The sequence below is a fragment of the Pinus tabuliformis genome, chromosome 6, assembly GCF_031772625.1.
Source record: "Pinus tabuliformis cultivar Carrire ecotype Pingquan chromosome 6, CPIR1, whole genome shotgun sequence".
NCBI classification, from domain to species: domain Eukaryota; kingdom Viridiplantae; phylum Streptophyta; class Pinopsida; order Pinales; family Pinaceae; genus Pinus; species Pinus tabuliformis.
In genome coordinates, this window is record NC_142292.1 from 1,577,380,623 (window position 1) to 1,577,406,093 (window position 25,471).

Consider the following 25,471-nt stretch of genomic DNA (forward strand, 5'->3'; position numbering starts at 1 on the left):
GTTGAAGACTTGTTGTGTTGATACCAAGGTTCCTCTTTCACCTCTCAATTTTTCACTCCTTTTCATTGTTCCCTCCCCCCATCTCATTTTTCCCTATTTTACCTACCCTAAAACATTAGTAAACCCATATTCCCTATCCCTCCACACATTTGTCAACTATAAAATCCCCAAACCCTCCTGCATATCCTTGAACAAAATTTCCCCCCATAACCCATGTTCCCATCATATTATTCCCCTTCCTAACATTCCCCTTTTACATTGTTCCCCTTGTTGGCAGATATCACAACAGCATTCAGTTTCACTACGATCATCAAAGGATGACAAATTTTTGGGCACAACACAGGTTTTTTCTCCCTGTGCGCCGCACCACTGGCGCGGTGCTTGGGATTGGGAGCTCCAAATCACAAATGGTTTGCATTTTTGGATTCATCATGAAAAATCATGACTTTTGGTGCATGGACAAGAATTTTGGGCAAGTTTTGAGTCCTCAAGAGGTCAAAAACACCCTAAAAGTGACCTCACTACCCCTATTTTGACACACAGGAAGCAGTCTTGGGAGATTAAGGTTTTGGAGGGGCAAATCAGCACCAAATTCAGAAATTCCACTTGGGTTGGAAAGTAGATAGGTAGGGCTTTCCAACAAGCACACTTGGGCTCAATTTGGACTTCAGAAAGTGCCTCAAAATCAGCAGCAAAGTGGCACGATGCACAGAGAAATTGCCACGGCGAACAGAGGTTTTTTGCCCAATTTTTCACCTTCCAGCTCAGAAATTCGGCCAGTTTGACTAGTTTTGCTTTGCGATGTAATTTTTGACTTATCTTGATGTAATTGAGTGAGCATGATGTAATTTTGAAACTTAGTTACTTGTTCTAGAAGATTCATTCACCAAAGAGTGAAAATTTAATGAATGAATCAGTTTCCTACCTTATAGAGGCAAGTTGTTTTGATTGCCTAGATTTTACTGCTTTGTTTAGAATTGGTTGAAACAGCTCCTAGAAGGATGAGTTCGACCCCTAGAGGCAAGGGAAGAGGTTGGATTGTCTATATTATGTAATTTCTAAGTCATTTTCAGGGTTGGACTCTTGGGAAAAGCTTGGCACTCTATTGTACATTGTATCTCTGCATTTTTGGCTAAGGAAAGACCAGGGTTTTGCAGCACTGTTTGGGATCCATGTGGCTTTATGTTTTGATGGTGTGCTTCTCTAAGTAATTGTAAGTTTATATAGTGTTATGTGTATCATTTTCATGTTTCTTCTTCTGAATTTGAAACAAATGAGTGATTAAGGTGGAATCCATAACTGTTATGCTCTGCCTTTGAATTTGTTTAAATTTTCATGTTTTCTTCAGTTTAAGGAGAATTCTTGAGACTCTCTTGCTCTCCTTAGCTCCTCACTTGTCTAATCTATCCATCTCACTTGCTTTAAAGCATCAAAATGATTGCCTTCCTTGCCCCAATCAGACCTCTGCAGAAACTGTGCCTCATCCCCGAGCCCAAATTTGCCTTTCCCATTTTTTCAACAAAACCCTCAAAAAACCAAATCAAACCCTTTGCACTTAATACCTAGCCTAAGATCAGTTTCAAATTTAGTCATCTCGAGCCTCATTGATTACCTTTTTCTGAGATTGACCCGGAGAGAGCCCTCTCCTGTCCTCGTAGGGCTAGCTACGACGCTGAGCGTGGTTTGATGTGGACCTAGAACCTTGCCTTTTCAGCCTGAGACAAATCTAGGCTCTAACACACGTATATTGTTGATACCTACTAGCATATGAAAATTATAATGGTTAGTGTATTTTCAAATCAAACTGAGGCCAAGGAAGAAGTATTCCTCATGTTAGATGAGTTACAACTTTCCATGAAGAACCTAGAGAAACACTCGAACTGAATTGAAGATCGTTTGGGCCTTCCTAATGACAGATTAATTTTTTCATCTTGGTCTTGATGATGAACCACATTAGAGGGTTCAAACCATTGACCAGTGAATCCTCATGATGTGATTATTCCGAAAGTCAATTCCAAAGAAACAATATGGATCACAAAATTATGAGATAAAAAATAATTATAAATTTTCAAATATAATATCAATTATCACAATCTCTTTAATACCATTTAATTTTACTCCCCCACATAATTTAATTATCTTATTTTTAGTAATTAATACCGTAATAGAAAAATTATATTAAATATTTTCCAATCCATAAACTTTTTATGTCCTGCATCTCCTCTTAAATGACAAAATTCCTTATTCTTTTTCTTTATTTTATAGTTTTCAGTGCCTTGTAATTTTCTTTTAAAGATTCCCTTTGTTTATAGCTTGGTTTTTGTTTGCTTGTGTACCACCTCTGATAGTGATTAAATTGTAATATTTAGAACATTAATCTTCCCAAATGTTAATTAGGTAATGGATTTGTACTATAGATAATTCTATGGTATACTTATTAGTTCAATCCCCTTCAATATTTTGTGTTTGAACCTTTATTTTATATTCCATTATAAATAAGTCATCATGAATAGAAAAATTCCATCTAAAAACAAATATGTTCAGTAGGAATAATGTCATGTGTTCCTAATTACGTTGAAGGTATTCCTTTGCGGGCTTTGGCTAGGAAAATTCAACTAATCAAACTTCTTGATGTTTGTCCTCCTCCATTGAATGGAAATTTCACACGTTGAATTAAAATGATAGAGAGGGGTCAAATTATGGGTTTTAGAGATTTAGACTAGATCATATATGAGGAAAATTCAGCACAAGGAGAGAAAGGACTGAAAATGTGAAAGAGATATTGGAAGTTGTGAATAGTTCAGAAATTTTTGAAGATATCCCAACTTCGAAGGAAGGAGAAGTCAACACTATAAGTATTAATTTTGGTGATCCTTTGGTTTTATTTCAGGAGATGAGCCATTCCACCCAAGTTTCGAAACTAACCAAGTCTGACATGGAGTAGTTGATAGAGAAATTATGATGGTTTGCGAAGATGGGTTAGGCACATGATTAGTGTTTGGCTTTGTATATCAGTGCTTTTTTTAACTATTGTAAGAAAATTTGGGAATAGTGATTAAATTGTGTATTTCCAATAGTTAAACTGTGGATTATTGCACAAACCATATGTTAATCGATATAGAATGTTTACAAGCACATCTCTTGGTGACAATAAAACATGTATGGACATATACAAAGCATCTCATGACCTGTAAACACAAAATCCCACAATTATCACCACATGTAAACTGTGGATTATCAAGTTTGGGCATGTTTCTTGATACGACAGAGTGAGATCTAGGCCTACACCAATAATGATCCTCAAATCGATGAAGTATGATTTGAGGTTTTTGGTCACAACCTCTATGCCATTGAGAGCACGAGATGTGTTTTTAAGTTGTCGGTTCAAAACAAAAAAAAAATATGATAGAGAAAGTTAAGATGTTTTTAGTATACAATTATTTGCCTAGAGGTAACTTGAAGAAATTTATCTGAGAGAGATCTAAATGAAGATTTCACTGGGACATGATTCACAAAATTTCTTTAGACATTACTCGAGTTCTTATTTATTCCACGAGGATTGTGTTGCATGTGTGTTGCATCGAGATATCAAACCTAGCAATATTCTTCTTGATAACAATTTCAATGCCTATTTGTTCAAATTTAGTCTTCCTAGTCTTCTAGGAACTTCTGAAACTCATGCATCAACTGATGTAGTAGGCACATTTAGCTATTCTACTCCAGGGCATGTGATGACATGTAGCGTTTCAGATAAGGCTGATGTTTATAGCTATGGGGTTGTGATTTTAGAGTTACTTTCTGAGAAGAAAGCTCTCGACCCTTCATGTTCTAGATATGGTAATTAATTCAACACTTGGGAATGTATGCTGCTTCAACAAGGATGGTCCTCACTTCAGGCCTATGTAGGTCCTCATGATGATTTAATTGAGATGTTTCAGATTGTTGTCATGTGTACTATGGATTCAATTTTAATTAGAAATCAATGAAGAAAGTTTTGTAGTGACTGAAACGATCACAACCTCCTTAGCTGCACTAAGAAATAAATTTTTTTATGATACTAAATCAAGGTTACAATTCCACTGCCTTATCATTTAATTTTTTGTGTCAAAGATCAGAATATAAATTAGATCTTAGGAGATGGACAAAATTTCCCTGTAAAAATATTAAATTCCATGGTTTCCAATCAGTTCCATAGCATTAATGCTTTCAGACTAACTGGTTTCTATTACACTAAGTTTGTTGAAGAATGTTCAAGAATATCCTCTTCTATGGTGTGATGTTATCTAAATGTTTATTTGACAAATTTGATGATCCCAACTCAAACAAAATTTTCTCATGTTTTTAGAGGCGAAGTTATGGATTGGTTGGTACCTCTTCTTGTATTTTATTTGTGTGAGAAAAAATAGGCCAGTCGCAGGTTTTTTGTTTGTTTCAATTGCCCCCTTTCATAATTTTTTTAAACTTATTTTACACTTTTCTACATATCTCATACAGTGCTATTGTCATACAATGCTAGTGAATGATGCATATTTTTATAATTGCAAAATTCAAAATTATCTTGTCATGCTTCCTTGTGCCTCCCAAAAAATGAAACCAAATATATGATTCTGTAATTTGATGATATATAAAAATTTTACATTTATGATTTCAGTGCAACTCTATGTACTCCCTTTCATGAATCAACTGACAATTTGTGTCACGCTATTTATCCTTCAGCTACCATATTTATTTATATGATAAGCATGGTTAGCGCTAAAGTTTCAAGGCTTTGATATCCATTTGCAAATACAGTGGTGGTTTGGCCTAACTAAGGTTGGATGTTATGCTGTATATGTAGCCATCTTAAGTTTATCCATATTTAAAAACATTTGTCTAGTAATGAATAGTTATAACTTCCCAATTGGTATTAATAAAAGGAAACTCTATAATGGAATGGAAGCCAAATCAATCACACATCACAATGCATCTCAGGTGAGACATCCTAATTGTCGATCATCATGTGAGTGAGTTCTTTAGTTCCCCTAGGTTCCAAGTTCAAGTCCTCCTTGGGCGAACAATGTAATCATATATCAATATTGTATCAACCTACAAAAAATCTTAACACCTCACAATGAAATTTTACCAAAATATATAAAATACAAATGCATAAGCAAGACATTGTCCACAACTCATTGTTCTCTCCCACTACTCTTGGACTTTGAAATGGGACTTGGATATTTATTGTGCTTCCTGGAGAACTCTATTGGAAATAAATGGAACAATTCCCATTTCTTGTTAAAGTTGTAAGTAGTTCTTTTCAAGCTTAGTCTATTGTATTTTCTATTTTTTATGATTTCCTTTAAGTAAGTATAGTCGATATACATTTAGTTGGCCATTAAAGTAAGGAATGAGATTGGTGTTTGGGCTTTCCCAACCTTAAAATTCTTTATTCACTTGACACATAGGGTAATACCTTATCTTTCGATGCCTATCATACCCCCCAAACCTCCAAGGTATTTATCGAATGAATGTTCCATTTTACGTTGTAAACCATTTTTATCATTTTCAAGGGAACTTACCCAAATCGACATGGATTCTATTGCAACATTCCTTTCATCCAAAAGAGAAGCATTAGACATGGGCAAGTAGGTGATATTTGTAATCATCATTTGAAAACTCAAGAGTAGGTCCAGCCTCCCATGGGCAATTTGTGTCTGGTCAATTCTTTGTTTAGCTCTTTGAAGTTGTCCTATGGGTTGTATTGACTTGATTGGTTGATGCCAGCCTAAGCCGACAATACCCACATTATGCAAATTTAATTGCATGTCACTGGTCCTAGGCCTTAATGACCTGATCCATGGTCAAAACCTTAACAAATAAAGTTTTAAGGGTTCTTAATTAAGTTTTATGTGGAAACGTTTCATTTGGACTATCCAAAGTTTTAAACTTTAATGAAGATTTCCAGTGGAATTTTATACACCCTCATAAACTTTAGTTAATCTATACCCTGCACATATTGACCAAACCTCATACCATGGTCAATTTCCTTTGGCTACACTCGATTTAACCCAAAATAAATTAATCCACTTGATTTCTAGTATAACCCTCGTATAATAGAAATACACATAAAATACATGTAAGCCTTACCTTTTCGACAATCCATGACCTTGGCACATTTATCGATACTCACTTTATCACATTTGACCTCCACCGTTGAACTTACCTTTCAATCCAACAGTTGTTGGTTCACCCAATCAACAAAACTAATCGTTGATCCTCCACCTTTGATCCATGCACATTTTATCCAATGGTTAACAACGATATTAGATAGAGATCTTGTGCGACATTTACCTGCCCATTAAAGTGGTTTTCTCTCTCCTGCGGCGTGCTACATGTTGACTGATAAATGGAATCGAGTGACCACCCCGAATTACCACTTACCACTTAGAGCCCACACGATAAACCATTTCATGATATGAAACTACTTTTCTCGCGCATTAACACTCATGCATTTTACCCACTCTATAACTGTCGATCTAATGGATCTGTTGATCTAACGATCCAAATCAACTTTTGGTGATTCCTCATCTTCTGCCATTACTGTACGTTTATCACTTAAGTTTAATATTTGCCATTCATTTATTTTACTTTATGTTGTGCGACTTAACCTTGATCGCCCGTCGCCTTCAACCTCATTCGTTTATCTCATAGATCTAACGGCTCCTGTGCATCGTCACTTCATTTCTTCAACCTACCCTTTACCTCGTTTTTAGGCCATTTCTTAGTGTTTTCTGTGGTTTTGAGTTTACTTTAGGGTTTCGGGTCTTTAGTTGTTTTGCAATACAACTCCCTCTTGGACTTAACTCCATGTACTCTTAATCACTATCATCCCTGAACTTCACTTGGATTGTTTGATAGGATTCAATGATTAAACGCCGATCCTACATACTCCACTTCTTCTCTGTGTTCTGCTCGAACCTCACCTGCATACATGTACTATGCAGAATTACACTAATTACATAAAAATCATAACTCCACACACACCACACAAATCAGAAATCAAATTCTCTGTATTGATAAATAAATATTTACGCAGTTTCTTCTCTCAGGCCTAATTTCCAATATCAGTGGCCTGTGTTTCAAAATCTTCCCGCAGGCTTATAGTCAACCTCTTCACACTCTAACTCCCTAACTAACTAATTATCTAACTTGACTAACTTTTTCTCTGCCTTTTTGGCTTACATTTATACAAAAGGATTCTATAACCAATTCATGGTTTAGATCCATAAACTTCTCAACAAAATCCTAAAATCTCATCTTTATCCCTAAGGATCCTCTCTAATCTAATAAATCCTGAACTAATTCCTAATTCAAGATCTACAATTAATTTCCAAAGCTATCAATCCCTATGAACTCTTAACTATCCCGATTCTCTCATGTTCCCCTTCATTCAAGAACATTTACAATACTCCTCAAAATACTTAATTAATTCTTATTCTCATTAAAATCACTCAAAATCCTAAATAATTACATTAATTTAACACTTAGGAAACCAACTTCCTTAAAATAAAAGACCCCCTATGTCTACTAAAGTATAATGATAATTCTGAGCTTAATGATCCTACATCAGACTCCCAATGTAGAAAATATTCATGATCTCCTGATCATGTGTCTTCATATGTTGATAGAAAACCTCTGGGATCCAAAAATTTATTTTGTAACTGCCCAAATGCCTTGCACCTTTGCTGTTGTTGTATATCTATCGTCTTTTGATTCATTTTCCTCTCTTCAATCAGTTTCAAATTCTGATTGATCACACTTCCTGCTGTCATTTTCCTCAGCCTAGACTATTTCATCATCAACTACCATAGTTCTTCAATCTCCATTTCCAACACATCCTTGGGCTGGTCCATACTCTACCATTTTCTACTATCTCTTTCTCTCTGCTTCAGGTTGTTGTTGTTGTCCACTAACTTCGGCACCTTCATATTCTGCATCTCACTGTATGTTGTCCGTTCATATTCAAACTATTGATTACTTTCCTCAGCCTTTTCTACTTCAGCTTCTGCTATTACTCTTGATGTTGCTCTAGGTGCTGTTGTAGATATTGCTTCCACCCAACCTTCCTGAATATCCTTGAAGATATCTTCCTCTGCAACATCTAATTTATGCTCCTTGTCTGCAACAAAACCTGTAATCATAAAACAAATGTTAAATTAAAAATCATAAGGATTCTGTGCCTTTTCTTCCTTTGGCAACAATTCAACTTGTTGTTCTAATTATTCCTCCTCTGTCAGCACATCGGTATGTTGATTTGAATTCTCAATAGAATTCATGAGACTGTCAGCTAGTCTCTCCTCCACACCATCTATTTCAATGATGTCTTCCTAGCCTTGTCCACTGTGGTGAACTTCTTCATTCTCATTCAATTCTGATTTTACAAGATGAACACTTACTTTTTGGTTTTCTAGCCTTTTCTCCAAAAGACTTAACTCATGCCATAAATTTGCCATCTCACTTGGAATTTCTCCTAAAAGCTCTATACAATCCTCACTATCTTCTTCTTTGTAACAAGTATAACTTCTTGTTGACACTACTTCTTCATTCTCGATTAGAATAAAATTATGATCCTCCATCTCTGTGATAGTTTTACATGTTTGTCCATCACTCTCCCTTTGGCCATTTAGGAAAATCAATTCTTCGTTGTTCTTACCAATAGTAAATTTCTTATCATAAGACATAAATGTCACATCTCTACTGAAGATATTTCCTCCACTAAGCAAGGAATTTATGAACTCCTTCTGTTGTAATAACTTGACTTGATCTTCATTTGAAAGACAGTCATCATCATACTTTGCTTGGCAACTTTCAACTTCATTCAAGACAGTTCCATAAGATGGGTTGTCTTTTGCGATACGTACGTTCACACACAACTTGTTAGTTGTAAAACCACAAGAACTCATGATCTCATTTGATGATTCAATCACCGAGTCCTCCTGTTGTTCCAAGTCCTTTATATGACTCAGAAATATTTCAGTGGTCTTCTCTTCAATCTCATCAAGTCCTTCATTTGATTGCTTGATATCCTTCTCTACTTCTACTTTCTTTTGGCCATCCTCATGAGTCCAACTTCTTCTACTTTTAGTCCTTGCAATATGCTGAAAAGTAAAACCTTTTCCCAACTGTGTACAGGTATTTACATGAGACCTATCTGTCTCATCTTCTTTCAGAATAGAATTTAGATTCTACCTTTCTAATTTCTCCTTTATGTTATTATCAACAAATTGTCCTTCTTCACATGTTTCACCTGCAAACATACAAAAATTATCAGATTTAAAATCATGTGACCCTTTGGTCTCACTTGAAGTTTCAGTGTTCAAGTCTTCATCTTCACCCATAACTTCAACATGTTCTGCTTCACAAATGGAAACATTCATTTCCAACTCAACTTCTCTGAGTTCTTCCACGAGGCCCTTCACTTGCCTCTGTTGTAGCCTTCTCTATAACTTACACCACTTCACTGCCTTTTTCTCCAAGACCCAACCTTGTCTCTGGCTGTCCTTTAATGTCATCCTTAATACATTGAGTTTTTGTTTTAACTCAATAATCTCTTTGTCAATTTCCTCTTGGCTCATCCTCTTGCCATTTACCTTGGCATTATCTTTCTTCACTTTTCTTCTACTGTGGTCTTCCTCAGAACCTCTGTTATGACTATTAGTAGTCATCATCTTCTCCATCTCTATGAGTTATTCACTCACTCACTCACTATGTCCACCTTGTTGCCACTTACATCACCAAGCTCCCATATGTACTTGGTCTTTTGGCAAGCACTTGGTTCTCTATCTCTGGAACCTCTTTGAGCACTTCTCTCTGCTCCTTCTAGGCTTCAACTCATCTGCACCTTTTAAGAACAAAACTGTCCTCTTTATCCAACCTCTGTTGGAATTTCTCAAGGTTTTGCCACATTTTTCTTTCATTCAGAAACTTTTACCAGCTTCTTTATCCCTTAAAAATTCTACCCACATCCATTGTGGAATCACCTTTGTGAGCTGCAACAATACCTCTATAGTAACAAGTCTCCTTCTTGCCACATATGCCTCACTAAGCTTCTCTCCTCTGAGCTTAGTCTTTTTGCATCTCTCTAGTTCTTTCCTCTAGAACCAATTGAGCACTCCTTGCTCTAGGTTGCTACAATCTTCTCACCGTCTTATGTTGCTACCTTCAAGATCTCTTCATGATTTTGTTCTACCATTCTCCTGCACTTTGAATGTATTGTTCTTTGTTTCTTGCATCTGTAAATTCTACTGCACTTTATCCCTGTGTGCCTACTGCTTTTCATATTAAAATCTAATCTCCTCTTGCCTACATACACATCTTAAAACATAACTCTATTATAAATTTCTCAAAAACATTTTACACAGAATTTCCTTATTCTGCTCCGATACCAAACGATTCCAGCCTAAGCCAGCAATACCCACATTATGTAAATTTAATTGCATATCACTCGTCCTAGGCCTTAATCACCTAATCCATGGCGAAAACCTTAACAAATAACGGTTTAAGGCTTCTTAATTAAGTTTTATGTGGAAACATTTCATTTGGACTATTCAAATTTTTAAACTTTAATAAAGCTTTCCAGTGGAATTTTATACACCCTCATAAACTGTAGTTAATCTATACCATGCGCATATTGACCAAACCTCATACCATGGTCAATTTCCTTTGGTTACACTCGACTTAACCCAAAATACATTAATTTGCTTGATTTCTATTATAACCCTTGTATAATAGAAACACACATACACACATAAGCTTTACCTTTCTACCAATCCATGACTTTGGCACATTTATCGATACTCACTTTATCGCATTCAACCTCCACCGTTGAACTTACCTTTCAATCCGACGATTGTTGGTTCACCTGATCAACAAAAATAATTGGTGATCCTCCATCGTTGATCAACACACATTTGATCCAACGGTTAACACCAATATTGGACGTAGAACTTTCGCGACATTTACCTAACTGATAAAGTGGTTTTCTCTCTCCTGCGATGTGCTACGTGTCGACTGGTAAATGCAATCAGGTGACCACCCCGAATTACCACTTAGAGCCCGCACGATAAACCATTTCCTGTTATGAAACTACTTTTCTCGCACATTAATAGTCACGCATTTTACCCATGCAATAACCATCGATATAATGGATCTGTTCATCTGACAATCCGGATCAACTTCCGATGATTCCTCATCTTCTGCCATTAATGTCCATCTATCACTTAAGTTTAATCTCTGCCATTCATTTCTTTTACTTTATGCTGCACGACTTAATCTTGATCGCCCATTGCCTTCAACCTCATTCATTTATCTCATAGATCTAACGGCTCCTGCGCATCATCACTTCATTTTATCGACCTTCCCTTTACCTTGCTTTTAGGCCATTTCTCAGTGTTTTCTATGGTTTCAAGTATACTTCAGGATTTTGGGTCTTTAGTTGTTTTGCAATACAACTCCCTCTTGGACTTAACTTTTTGTACTCTTAATCACTGACATCCCTAAACTTCACTTGGATCCTTTGATCGAATTCAAAAATCAAACCCCGATCCTACATACTCCACTTCTTCTCTGTGTTCTACTCAAACCTCACCTTCATACATGTACTATGCAGAATTACACTAATTATATAAAATTCATAACTCCATACACACTACACAAATCAGAAATCGAATTCTCAGTATTGATAAATAAATATTTACACAGTTTCTTCTCTCAGGCTTACAGTCAACCTCTTCACACTCTAACTCCCTAACTAACTAACTATCTAACTTGACTAACCTTTTCTCATCCTTTTTGGCTTACATTTATACAAAAGGATTCTATAACCAATTCCTGGTTTAGATCCATAAATTTCTCAACAAAATCCTAAAATCTCATATTTATCCCTAAGGATCATCTTTAATCCAATAAATCTTGAACTAATTCCTAATTCAAGATCTACAATTAATTTCCAAAGCTATCAATGTAACATCCCAAAATAAACATGTAATTAACCAAGTAATTTATATTCGACATGCAATTATCACTAATTAGCTTCAAGTTGAAAACTATGGGTAGAACCCTTACTTGTGATTTTGGTTGAAGTCTGCTAATTGCAACAAGGTTTTGGGGACGACTCTGCACCCAACCATAGGCTCAATTGCGCAAGGTCTTGCTACAACTGGCCACCTCCAAGCCTTCAATCAACATACTACTGCCAGTGAATCCTCTGTCTTAGAACACTATTCTCCCAAGAGAGTGAATGATTCTAGAGTCTTGGAATGATGGAATGCCTCCCATCTTCCTCACCATCTAATAAATAGAGCAAACATTAGAATGGGAACCACATGCACACACTCCATGTGTCTACATGCAATTTTATTGCTTTCTTGTTTTATTTCTTTTTGATAGCTTTACTGATTTTTTTACTGTTTTCTTGTTTTATTATATTTTATTTTTATTTAGAGTTTTAGTATGGTTATTTATTATTTATTACTATTTTTTTAATTATTTTTTTATTCATTGTTTATTATTTATTTTTTAATATTATTTATTATTTATTATTAAGGGATTTATTATTTATTATTTTTTTATTATTTATTATTTATTATTAAGGGACACTACAATCAATCCCTATGAACTCTTAACTATCCTGACTCTCTCATGTTCCCCTTCATTCGAGAACATTTACAATATGCCTCAAAATACTTAATTAATTCCTATTCTCATTAAAATCACTCAAAATCCTAAATAATTACATTAATTTAACACTTAGGAAACCAACTTCCTTAAAATACAAGACCCGCTATGTCTACTAAAGTATAATGACAATTCTAAGCTTAATGCTCCTGCATCAGACTCCCAAGGTAGAAAATATTCATGATCTACTGATCATGTGTCTTCATATGTTGATAGAAAACCTCCAGGGTCCCAAACTTTATTTTGTAACTGCCCAAATGCCTTGCACCTTTGCTGCTGTTGTATATCTGTCATCTTCTAATTCATTTTCCTCTCTTCAATTAGTTTCAAATTCTGATTTATCACACTTCCTGCTATCATTTTCCTCAGCCTGGACTATTTCATCATCATCTACCATAGTTTTTCAATCTCCATTTCCAGCACATCCTTGGGCTGGTCCATACTCTGCTATTTTCTATGATCACTTTCTCTCTGCTTCAGGTTATTGTTGTTGTCCACTAACTTCCACACCTTCACATTTTGCATCTCACTATACATTGTCCATTCATATTCAAACTGTTGATTACTTTCCTCAGCCTTTTCTACTTCAGCTTCTGCTATTACTCTTGATATTTCTCCAAGTACTGCTGTAGATATTGCTTCCACCCAAACTTCTTGAATATCCTTGAAGATATCTTCCTCTACAACATCTAATTTCTACTCCTTGTCTGCAACAAAACATGTAATCATAAAACAATTGTTAAAATAAAAATCATAAGGCTTCTGTTCCTTTTCTTCCTTTGGCAACAATTCAACTTGCTGATCTAATTCTTCCTCCTCTTTCAGCACATCAGTATGCTGATTTGAATTCTCAACAGAATTCATGAGACTGTCAAATAGTCTCTCCTCCACACCATTTTTTTCAATGATGTCTTCCTATCCTTCTCCACTCTAGTGAACTTCTTCATTCTCATTCAGTTCTAATTTTACAACCTGAACACTTACTTTTTGGTTTTCTAGCCTTTTCTCCAAAAGACTTAACTCATGCCATAAATTTTCCATCTCACTTGGAATTTCTCCTAAAAGCTCTATACAATCCTTACTATCTTCTTCTTTGTCACAAGTATAACTTCTTGTTGACACTACTTCTTCATTCTTGATTAGAATAAAATTCCGATACTCCATCTTTGTGATAGATTTACATGTTTTTCCATCACTCTCCCTTTGGCCATTTAAGAAAATCAATTCCCCATTGTTCTTACCAATAGCAAATTTCTTATCATAAGAGATAACTGTCTCATCTCTACTGAAGATATTTCCTCCACTAAGCAAGGAATTTATGAACTCTTTCTACTGTAATAACTCAACTTGGTTGTAATATCCCTCCCCTTAATAATAAACAATAAATAATAATAAACCATAAATGTTAAATAATAAATGATATTAAAAATATATACAAGAAAATAAATAAAAATAATAAAAATAAAAAATAGTAATAACCATATTAAAGCTCTAAATAAGAATAAATAGAACTAAAACAAGAAAAATATCAAAAATAAGAAAATAAAACAAGAAAGCTAAAAATCAAAAGAAAAGTAAAGAATATAAAACAAGAAAGTTAAAAATCAAAAGAAAGTCGCATGTAGACACATGGAGTGTGTACATGTGGTTTCCCATCGAATGTTTGTTCTATTTATTAGATGGTGAGGAAGATGAGAGGCATGCTTGCATTCCATCTTTCCGAGTTTCTATCTTTCATTCTCTTGGGAGAATGGTGTTCTAAGACTTAGGAGTCACTAGCAGTAGTACATTGATTTAGGGCTCGGGGTTGGCCTTTTGTAGCAAATCCTTGCACAATTGAGCCTACAGTTGGGTGGAGAGTGGTCTCCAAAAACTTGTTGTCATCTGGTAGACTGCGATCGCAGGTAATATAGGTATGTGCTTATTTGTTTGATTATGATTTTAAATAGGAAATCAACTTCATATTTACTTCGTATTGTTACATATGGTATCAGAGGTTAGGTTCAACCCTTAGGCCCTATGGGCATCTAAAAAAAAAGAGAATTTTTTTTAATTTTGTTTTGTTTGGATTATTTTAACTTGACTTGTTTTGAAAGACACAGGATCATTACCTCCACGAGGCTACATGTTCAATAAACCCTCGCTATACACGTAAATTTTTATTATTCAGTGCACACTAGCTGCATAGTTATATTTTGATGATTGTTCATTTTTAAAGTCATTCCTATGAGTAATTTCCATGGAAAATCTTATCATGTACATATTTAAATAAAATTATGAATCTGTTAGCAATATGCATTGTAGAGTTTGAAGTACAATCACTCCATATATTTGTCAATGATTTGTATTGATCCACGCTTTCTTTTGTAACATCAAGCGGCTTAGTGATCACGGCAAAGTCAATGGTAGTATGTCAGCATGTGTTTTCAAAAGGCATATCTCAGGCCCAACCGCATATCTCAGGTCAAAACAGCTTCCTACCTGTTGGGTTCTAAGCATGACGATTTCTCTAGAGAGATTGTGCTTATTGTGATCAAGACAAACTTCAATCTCATCTTGCATCTTTATTTCTCTTCCTTTTCTTCTCTTCCTTAAATGTAACTTTCTTGACAACCTTGTTTTCTTTGACATGAGTTTTCTTAGCAAGAGTGAGCATTATTTTCTCGAAAACTAATGCCTCTTTCATATTTTCTGCAAGAGTTTTCTTTCCAATTATATCTACAAGCATAGCCATTGAGGAAGGAAGGGCACCAATATACAAATCAACATGTACATCTTCTCCTGGTCTGGATATATCTAGAATCTTATTCAAAGTTTTATTAAATCTCGATTCTCTCACCATTACCAATCTTAATATTAGATAGTTCATTTATTAAAGAAGTGGGAGTCTTATCATCACCAAATTTCTTTAAAAACAATTCTTTGAAAGCATCCTGGTTTGCAATTGAATTAGTAAGCAAGGAGAAATACCATTATGCATCTTATCTTCAAAAGTATAGGGAAACAATCTACAAAGCACATCCTCGTTTAACCTCTCACTTTATATGTATATAGAGGATATCTGGAAGGTTCATCATTTAGGCAGGCAGTTTTATTCTCGCACCATGTATCTCCTATCCGTATTAGTTTCTCTCAACAGTTCTAATCTTATGAGCCCATATCTATGGCTTCTATTAATTCTAGGGTTTTGTAGCGAAATAAAAACCCTTGGACTTTGTTATGCCCACACATTTTATTAATTGGCATTTCCATTTCCATCTCTTGAATAAGAAAGGGTTTTTCATCTGAAGTTTTAAACCGGCTTTGCCAGTTTCTGGTTACAGATTTTCTCCATGCCTTGTATCTCGGTCTTATGAAAACATATTTCAGGCAATAATCAGTTTCGCATGCCTTCTATTGAGACAGACGACTACTAAAGTGGTTTCAGACCAACTGTTCAATTGGCTTTCGGAGATTCTTTTATTACATATCTAAGATTGCAAGTTCTAAGTTCGAGTTCTCGCTGAGCTGAGAAAATATAGCATGCCACAGTACTATGAATTGATAGAGTTGATCCTAAGGCAAGCAAGACTTGATTTTCTATTGTTATTGTAGCTATAGCTTTTGACATAGAATGAATGGTTCTGTTACTCTAATCCCACATAAATTGGGAATGTTGAGAATGAATAAGAGCATCCGCTCATACCTTTCCCTTTTGAGGGTGAGACACTTAACGCTCCTTGCTCCTAGCCAAGTTACTTATTTGGTGAAGGGGTGGACAAGCAATAAATACCTTGCTCCGGTAGTTTTAGGTTTAGAGGCAGGGGCGGCCCTCTCTTTCCTTTTTTTATGGATGACTTATTTTTCTGTTCTAGCTTCTGTATTGAACAGGCGGGTTGGAGCTTTTGTTTTCTAGTTTTGGAGGTTATATTTTCCTTTATTTGAGATCAAGATCAATAGATTCCCCTATTTTGGTTTCTCCTTTTACTTTTCTATGGCCTTTTCATGGTACTATTAATCTCATCGTTCATAGAAATTAAAGGTTTGGATATTTATAGCTGGAAAGAATAATTTCTTTACAAATTATTTAGTATGTAGAATATGGTGCTGATGCAATTGCTAGCTCCGGTGCTATGCTCATTGCATAAATAGCTCCCATAGTCCTTTCGTTACCCTATCTTTTTTTCACTCAAAAAAATAAGAGCTTTGCTGAAGGCTTTGTGTCTAACTGTCATTTGAAGATCAAAGGTAGCTTTATTTTTCTAATCAAACACCAAATTTGCATCTTTCACAAGTTCTTTATTTTCCCTTCCCCTATCCAGACCGTGTTTTCACTTAAATATGTCTCAATTTCTAAAATTAGACAGAGATCTCTGGTTTCGGTCTAGTTTTAGCTTGAGTTGTAACTTGCGTATGAAATCTTGCTTCTTATTGTCCCGCTGGATTCGAAATATTTTTAAACCTTCCGAGCTCTCCATCTCCCCAGTCTCTTATTAAATCTCTCTTAAAGGGGGAGAAGAATTATATTTTCGTTTATACAGATATAGCTTTCTACGCAGGCAGGACATATTGTGACTAAGGATCACCAAGAAGAATCCAATTTCGTTTCCGTATTTTATATTTCATTTGGAGAACAGATTATCTGATACTTAAAGACAATCCCGTGGTGTCGGAATGTACATTTTATTTTATAGGTAAATGCTTTTGTTTGAGTTTGGGGAGCTATGAACGCCAGCTTTCGTATTAACACATTAACACACCTTTAACATAGGGGTGGACTCTTACGAGATTTGATATTTTTACTAGCCATGGGGTGCTTCCCAGTGCGGTATCAGAATGTTCCCAGAGCCTCATTAATTTTATTGTTGATGTGGAGGAAGACAAAATTGATTCAGTATTTACTATTAATTTATGTATAGCTTGAACTGAACGAAGAAACTAAGTGGCAGGCTTAGTTTATTTGGAGCGATATACTAGTTAAATATTTGTCTTCTATTTGCATATCCTTTAGGAGTATTATACTGCACTTAAGACCGTTGCTTTCTATGAGGTACTTGGGGATAAAATTGACTTCTAGTGATCTATAGTTTGGTAAATAAAATGATTATTGTTCACTATTCTCTGCAACCTCAACCTGAAAGTGAAGTAATTCATTTATTTTTAAGGTCTTGATTAACACCCTAGTGAACATTTGAAAGTGAACATTAGGGCTTTCCTATTGAACAAGTAGCTCATGGGCGTAGTCTGCCCGCACAGAATGTTGGCTATTGCTATCCTGTAAAAAAATTCACGAGTAAGAGAACACAGACTTTCGCTATCTATTGATCTGATCATGTCAGCATCTAGGTTACAACCATTACCTCAAATGAAGTGCATATCTGTTCAAAGTCCAGGCACTGAAAGAATTCAAAGAGCTAAAAACATTATAGCTAAAATGTATTGTAGCCAATAAGTTTGTTCAGAGTTCCCTGGTTTTGTTTCGATCCTTATGTTGTAATTAAATGTAAAACCCGGTAGCTATTAAATATTTGTTAAGGGTTTGATATGGTGTTGCCTTCGTAGGTGTGCTTGCAAGTAGGCCATCTGATTAATAAAATGATTTTATTTTGTTTTGGGGAGGGATAACCTTCCCAGTCATCTGATCCCATTTTGGGTCGGGTGGCGGTGTCTCTTCTTTATGGTGTGGAATATTTCTTTGGTTGTTTGATTTCTTAAATTTCCTTAGAGTAATCATTTAATAGCCATAAGAATCTCAAGATACATTCAATAAATTTGTTTAACAATTTATTTTAAAAGTAGTCCATTTAATTCTCCTATGATTGCTTAAACAGATACTTAAATATTTCACTCTACAGCACAAAAATTCAATTTATCTTTATCCTTAAAAATCATGAATCTGTTGAATTAATATTGGTATGACATATAATGATGAATAAATTTTCTTTCGAAATTCATACTTTTTTAACACAATAATGCCACAAATATTCTTAATCTTTATTCATTCGAATTTGGATTTTACATTGAGACAATTCTCTAAGTTTTATTCTAACATCATTATTACCTTCTAACTCATGCTTTCAATGGTTTTATACTACAAAATTTGTGATTGTTGATAATTTTTGGTAATTTATGGTTTATGTATTGTGATTGTTGATAATTTATGATAAAATATATCTTATTAAAACTCATAAACTCTGATAATAAGGATAAATTATTATTAGACTCTGATAATAGTTATTATTGAGTATACTGGTTCTTATTTTATGCTTCTTCAAGTGATGAATCTTGATATTAAGTTATAATAGTGTTTTATTTCTCGTACAAGGTCTCTATATCAACCTTATTTTCTTTCTTACAATTCATCAACTTTCTTTTCATTACATTTTGATAACTGATCTGGCTTTGGTAGACTAATATACTTTTAAACTAACTACAGCTAGCTTATTTCTTTAGAATCATTATAAAAGTATGATATTAGAAGTGAGACCTGAAATTCCATAGGTATTACCATTTATTTTGGAAGATCAACTATAAGTGTTTGGCTGGTATAAGTTAAAGTTTGATGCAGTCATTAGTTCCTCATTGGTTTTTCTCATGCATCATCATAGACAACAGATTCTTTGGTTTGAATAGCGACTCTTTCCTCTGTGATTCTTTGCTCTCATTAGAATCTCATTACATGGTAAAACCACTATCTCATTTTCTTGAGTTGTTTGTATCATTTCCTAAACGCTATTTAATAAAATGAAAAGTGCTATAATCAACCACAACGGTTAAAGGTGTGACATAGCTCTCTCCATTATAGCCATATAACAAAGAAAAATTCTAAATGAGTCACATAATTAAAGGTATATAGTTTTGTTATGACTCATTAATTCATTGAAAAACTATATAATATTGTTATCTTGGATGGTGATAATCTACCCATAATTGACGATGTATAATTCTCTGAAAGATTGCACGATTGATATGGTATACTAGCATGCTTTTGTGGATGAACAAATCTTTAATTCTAGTGTAACTACTCACCACCAGTTCATTTTAATTTACATAGCACTTGAAGTATTTGCATAATTTGTCACCAATTAAAGTGCTCTTAAATAATGAAATCTGTCCCAATTCACAATGGATAAACTCTGATATCTTATTACCTTTGGATGATCGTTGTTCACTTGCATCTGTTCATTATTCAATCTGATCTAACAGTCCTTAAATGTTGATCATATTATTCACTAATTATCTGGGTTGGATTACTGTTCTCATTGTCCTTTAGCAATAGTAGTGGTTTGGTATTTCTCTAGTCTATTATTACAAGAACACAACTCTCTCAATATGATCTTGATGATTAAGATGTTGTGAAACCATTTGCAGTGCTTACTTAGCTAAGACAGTCTAAGTCATGTTTTATGGTTTGAGTGTTATGATACATCTAAATCGTACCCTATGATTTCAATTTAGTTTTGAGTATAAGTTACATAAGGTTTCGTGATTCAAAGTTAATTGCATATAGTGGAGAAAATTTGTTTAAGGAAAAATGGGAAGGATAAACTTGCAATTTTTTAAGGATGATAACTAATGATAGCCCATGTGATTATGGCCAACATGGATCAGATTCTTAAGGTGGTAGAGAAGAAGTATCACAACAAGGTTTTTCAAACCCGCCAACTCGCACACATGTTAGACTCCTTGGTAAGAAATTAGTAAGAAGATGAAACCTATTTTGGAACATAATGGAAGAAACATAACTTGGTACTCTAAAGGTATCAGTGTAAGGTCTATCTAAGGATAATGCACATAAAGAAGAAAATATTGACAATCAAGTAATGAAGTTGAATAATCATGCTAATAATGATGGACATTTTTACGAAACCTGGATGATATGATAACATAGAATGATTGGAGAAGATAAGTTGTGTGCATAAGAACATCTATAACAATGGGGGAGCCACATGGTGAAGTTTTTCATAGGTGACTAACTATAACAATGAATTATGGATAACAAGACGTATGATCAGGCAATTTTATAAGCAGATTACATTTGGTAGCTATCTTAATGGATTTATTACCCAACTTGGGAAATGGTAACAACAATTCCAAGGTATATCAGTGCTATAGGAGAGGAGGAGAAGAAACCACAATGACTGGAGGTGAGAAATTATAGTCAATTTAATAAAATAGAACGAAGTGAAGAAACTTCCATTTTTGAAGCCAGTAGACATGGAAAAGTAGGAAATCAAGATAGGGAGAAAAATAAAAATATATCTACGAATATCAGGTAGGAGGAAATGAAAGGATGTTCTATCAAGATGAAAGTTCTTTTAAATGTATTAGAGTCTTTTATGATAAAGCAATCAAATGGTATTGAGATATGAACTTGATAAACTCAACGAGAAAAGAAAATATTTCTGTGGATGAAGTGCTAATTGTTAAATAAGTCAACATGGATCAACAAATTCTCATGCAAGTAAATTAAACATGATATAAAATTAAATAATGATGAAATAATGTTTAAATGCAATTGCATATAGCGGTATTGGAATCAGTAAGGCAAAGGGTAAATGGATGTAAATCAAGGAATTTTAATTTTGAGAGAGATGATGATGGAATAACTAGTAATATCTTAAACAATGAATTTCACCAGAATTTCCTTGGGGAAGGAAGAATATATAACGAGAGATTAAGACCCAAGATGATGAGGCTCATGTGAAATTTAACGATGTACTTAGATTATTATACCGTCGGTGTAAATGATCAACTACCTAGTAGAAAGAAGTTGAAATGATTATTGAAAACTAATTAACAACTTGATGAAAACATATTGACAATGTTTCATGATATCATGGTAGCAGGATAAAGATGTACATATGGTTCTTATAGTGTTAATGTATCCATACGATGATAGCGATATGCATAAATATTATCACATTATGTCAAGGTATATTGACATATTCATTTACTACGTGATGATAAGTATTTAATGTTGAATACTCATAATGGATATGATATACATACATAAGAGTTATGATGCTGTAATATGAGGTTTACTGACATGTGGTTCATTTATGTGAAGTCATGATATGTCTTTGATATAATTATGTTGATGATATAAATGAAGCATGCGATAGTTGCGTACAAATTTATGACATGCATAAGCATGCAATGTATTATTACTCCTAATGTTGCAATTAATAATGATGAATGTTTTCTTGATGACATACACGACTTGGCATGTGGATTATTTTCTATGATACTAAGATGGTATGGTTAATGCATTGGATGCATGTTGACGTGTGATGATTCACAGGACTCCACAAATGGGCCGACAGGGCCGGTTTTTTTGATGATCTTATGCGAGCCCATACATACGAGGGAGAATATGTAACACCATATGGGCTGGGGACAAAACTCAATCAACAATACATATGCCAATGGTTCCTTTGTCTTGTGTATAGCTCTTGATGGATAGCTCTTCAAGGGCTATGGGACCATCTTGAGGAGGCCAAGTGCCTGATATTCTAGGCTAGGTGCCTGTTATTGGATTGGGATGCCAAAGTCTGGAAGGGATGTAAAGGACTTCGATGCCTGGGGCTGTGCGCCTTAGTAGTTGTGGAGGGAGTGGGCCAGCCTTGCGAGATGCCCAGAGTCATTGAGTACTGTACCGGATGCCTGCCTTGGGGCAGATGAGGTCTGAGTCAGGCGTGAGCCTTGGGGCCAGCCTTGGACTAGGATACAGACTGGGTCAGGCTTATGCCTGGTGCCAAAAGTGGGAAAAAGGATAGAGATTCCTTGAGATTTCTCGGGGTGTTGGGGACATTTGATGCCTACTGGTTATACTAGTTCGGCAGAGGGTGTTGGCAACATTAAGTAAATAAAAATAAATAATAAATAATAATAAAAACATAACTTCGAGACGAAGTTCCTTAAAGTAGGAGAGTATGTAATATCCCTCCCCTTAGTAATAAATAATAATAAATAATAAACCATAAATGTTAAATAATAAATGATATTAAAAATATATACAAGAAAATAAATAAAAATATTAAAAATAAAAAATAGTAATAACCATACTAAAGCTCTAAATAAGAATAAATAGAAATAAAACAATAAAACTATAAAAAAAAAGAAAATAAAACAAGAAAGCTAAAAATCAAAAGAAAAGTAAATAAAATAAAACAAGAAAGCTAAAAATCAAAAGAAAGTCGCATGTAGACACACAGAGTGTGTACATGTGGTTTCCCATCCAATGTTTATTCTATTTATTATATGGTGAGGAAGATGAGAAGCATGCTTGCATTCCATCTTTCCAAGTTTCTATATTTCATTCTCTTGGGAGAATGGTGTTCTAAGACTTAGGAGTCACTGGTACGTTGATTGAGGGCTTGGGGGTAGCCAGTTGTAGCAAATCCTTGCACAACTGAGCCTACTGTTGGGTGGAGAGTCATCCCCAAAACCTTGTTGTCATCTGGCAGACTTTGATCATAGGTAATATAGGTATGTGCTTATTTGTTTGATTATGATTTTAATTAGGAAATCAAATTTATATTTACTTTGTACTGTTATATTGACCTTCATTTGAAAGATAGTCATCATCATAGTTTGCTTGGCAACTTTTAGCTTCGTTCAAGACAGTTCCATAAGATGGTTTGTCTTCTGTAATACCTTCATTAAAACACAACTTGTCAGTTGTAAAACCACAAGACTTCATGATCTCATTTGATGATTCAATCACCAAGCCCTCATGTTGTTCCAAGTCCTTTACATAACTCATAAATATTTCAATGGTATTCTCTTCAATCTCATCAAGTCCTTCACTTGATTGCTTGATATCCATCTCTACTACTTCTTACTTTTGGCCATGCTCATGAGTCCAACTTCCTCTACTTTCATTCCTTGCAATATGGTAAAAGGTAAAACGTTTTCCCAAGTTTGTATAGGTATTTACATGAGACCTTTCTATCTCATCTTCTTTCATAACAGAATTTAGATTATGCCTTTCTTCTTTCTCCTTTATGTCAATATCAGCAAATTGTCCTTCTTCACATGTTTCACCTGCAAACATACAAAAATGATCAAATTTAAAATCATGTGACCCTTTGGTATCACTTGAAGTTTCAGTGTTCAAGTCTTCATCTTCACCCAGAACTTCACCTTGTTCTACTTCACAAATGGAAACTTCCATTTCCAACTCAACTTCTCTGAGTTCTTCAACTAGGCCCTTCACTTGCCTCTGTTGTAGCCTTCTCTTTAACTTAGGCCACTTCACTCCCTTTTTCCTCAAGACCCAACCTTGTCTCTGGCTTTCCTCTAGTATCATCCGGAATACATTGAGTTTTTCTTTTAACTCAACAATCTCTTTGTCAATTTCCTATTGACTCATCCTCTTGCCATTTACCTTGGCATTCTCTTTCTTCACTTTTCTTCTATTGTGGTCTTCCTCAAAACCTCTGCTATGACTATTAGTATTCATCTTCTTCTCCATCTCTATGAGTTTTTTACTCACTAATTATGAGCTGCATTAAAGCCTCTGCAACAGCAAGTCCTCCCTACTGCCACTTACCTCACTAAGCTCCCCTATGTACTTGGTCTTTTGGCAAGCACTTGGTTCTTTGTCTCTGGAGCCTCTTTGAGCACTTCTCTCTGCTCCTTCTAATCTTCAACTCATCTGCACCTTTTAAGAACACAATTGTCCTCTTTATCCAACCTCTATTGGAATTCCTCAAGGTTCTCCCACATTCTGCTTTCATTCAGAAACTTTTACCAGCTCCTTTTATCTCTTAGCAATTCTACCCACATCCTCTGTGGAATGGCCTTTGTGAGCTGCAACAATACCTCTACAATAACAAGTCTCCTTCTTGCTACATATGCCTCACTAAGCTTCTCTCCTCTGAGCTCAGTCTTTTGGCATCTCTCTAGTTCTTTCCTTTGGAACCAATTGAGCACTCCTTGCTCTAGGTTATTGCAACCTTCTCACCTTCTTATGTTGATACCTTCAAGATCTCTGCATGATCTTGTTCTACCATTCTCCTACACTTTGAATGGATTGTTCTTTGTTTCTTGCATCTGTAAATTCTACTGCACTTTATCCCTGTGCGCCTGCTGCTTGTCAAATTAAAATATAATCTCCTCTTGCCTGCATACACATCTTAAAACATAACTCTATTATAAATTTCTCAAAAACCTTTTACAAAGAATTTCCTTATTCTGCTCTGATACCAAATGATGCCAGCCTAAGCCGAAAATACCCACATTAGGAAAATTTAATTGCATGTCACTGGTCCCATGCCTTAATCACCTGCACTGGTCCCATGCCTTAATCACCTGATCCATGGTGAAAACCTTAACAAATAAAGGTTTAAGGCTTGTTAATTGAGTTTTATGTGGAAAGGTTTCATTTGGACTATCCAAAGTTTTAAACTTTAATAAATATTTCCAGTGGAATTTTATACACCCTCATAAACTTTAGTTAATCTATACCCCCCCGCATATTGACCAAACCTCATACCATGGTCAATTTCCTCTGGTTACACCCAATTTAACCCAAAATACATTAATCCTCTTGATTTATATTATAACCCTCATATAATAGAAACACACATAAGCCTTACCTTTCCGCCAATCCGCGACCTTGGCACATTTATCTATACTCACTTTATCACGTTCAACCCTGTCATTGAACTTACCTTTCAATCCAACAGTTGTTGGTTCACCCGATCAACAAAAATAGTCGGTGATCCTCCACTGTTGAGAAAATCACATTTGATCCAACAGTTAACAACAA

The 25,471-nt window shown here is 34.9% G+C and overlaps 1 pseudogene; it reads left to right on the top strand.

Annotated features, from left to right (window-relative positions):
• The first annotated feature begins 3,420 nt into the window (after positions 1-3,420).
• Positions 3,421-4,027, top strand: LOC149264830 (putative LRR receptor-like serine/threonine-protein kinase RPK1 pseudogene; annotated as a pseudogene).
• The last annotated feature ends 21,444 nt before the right edge of the window (positions 4,028-25,471 follow it).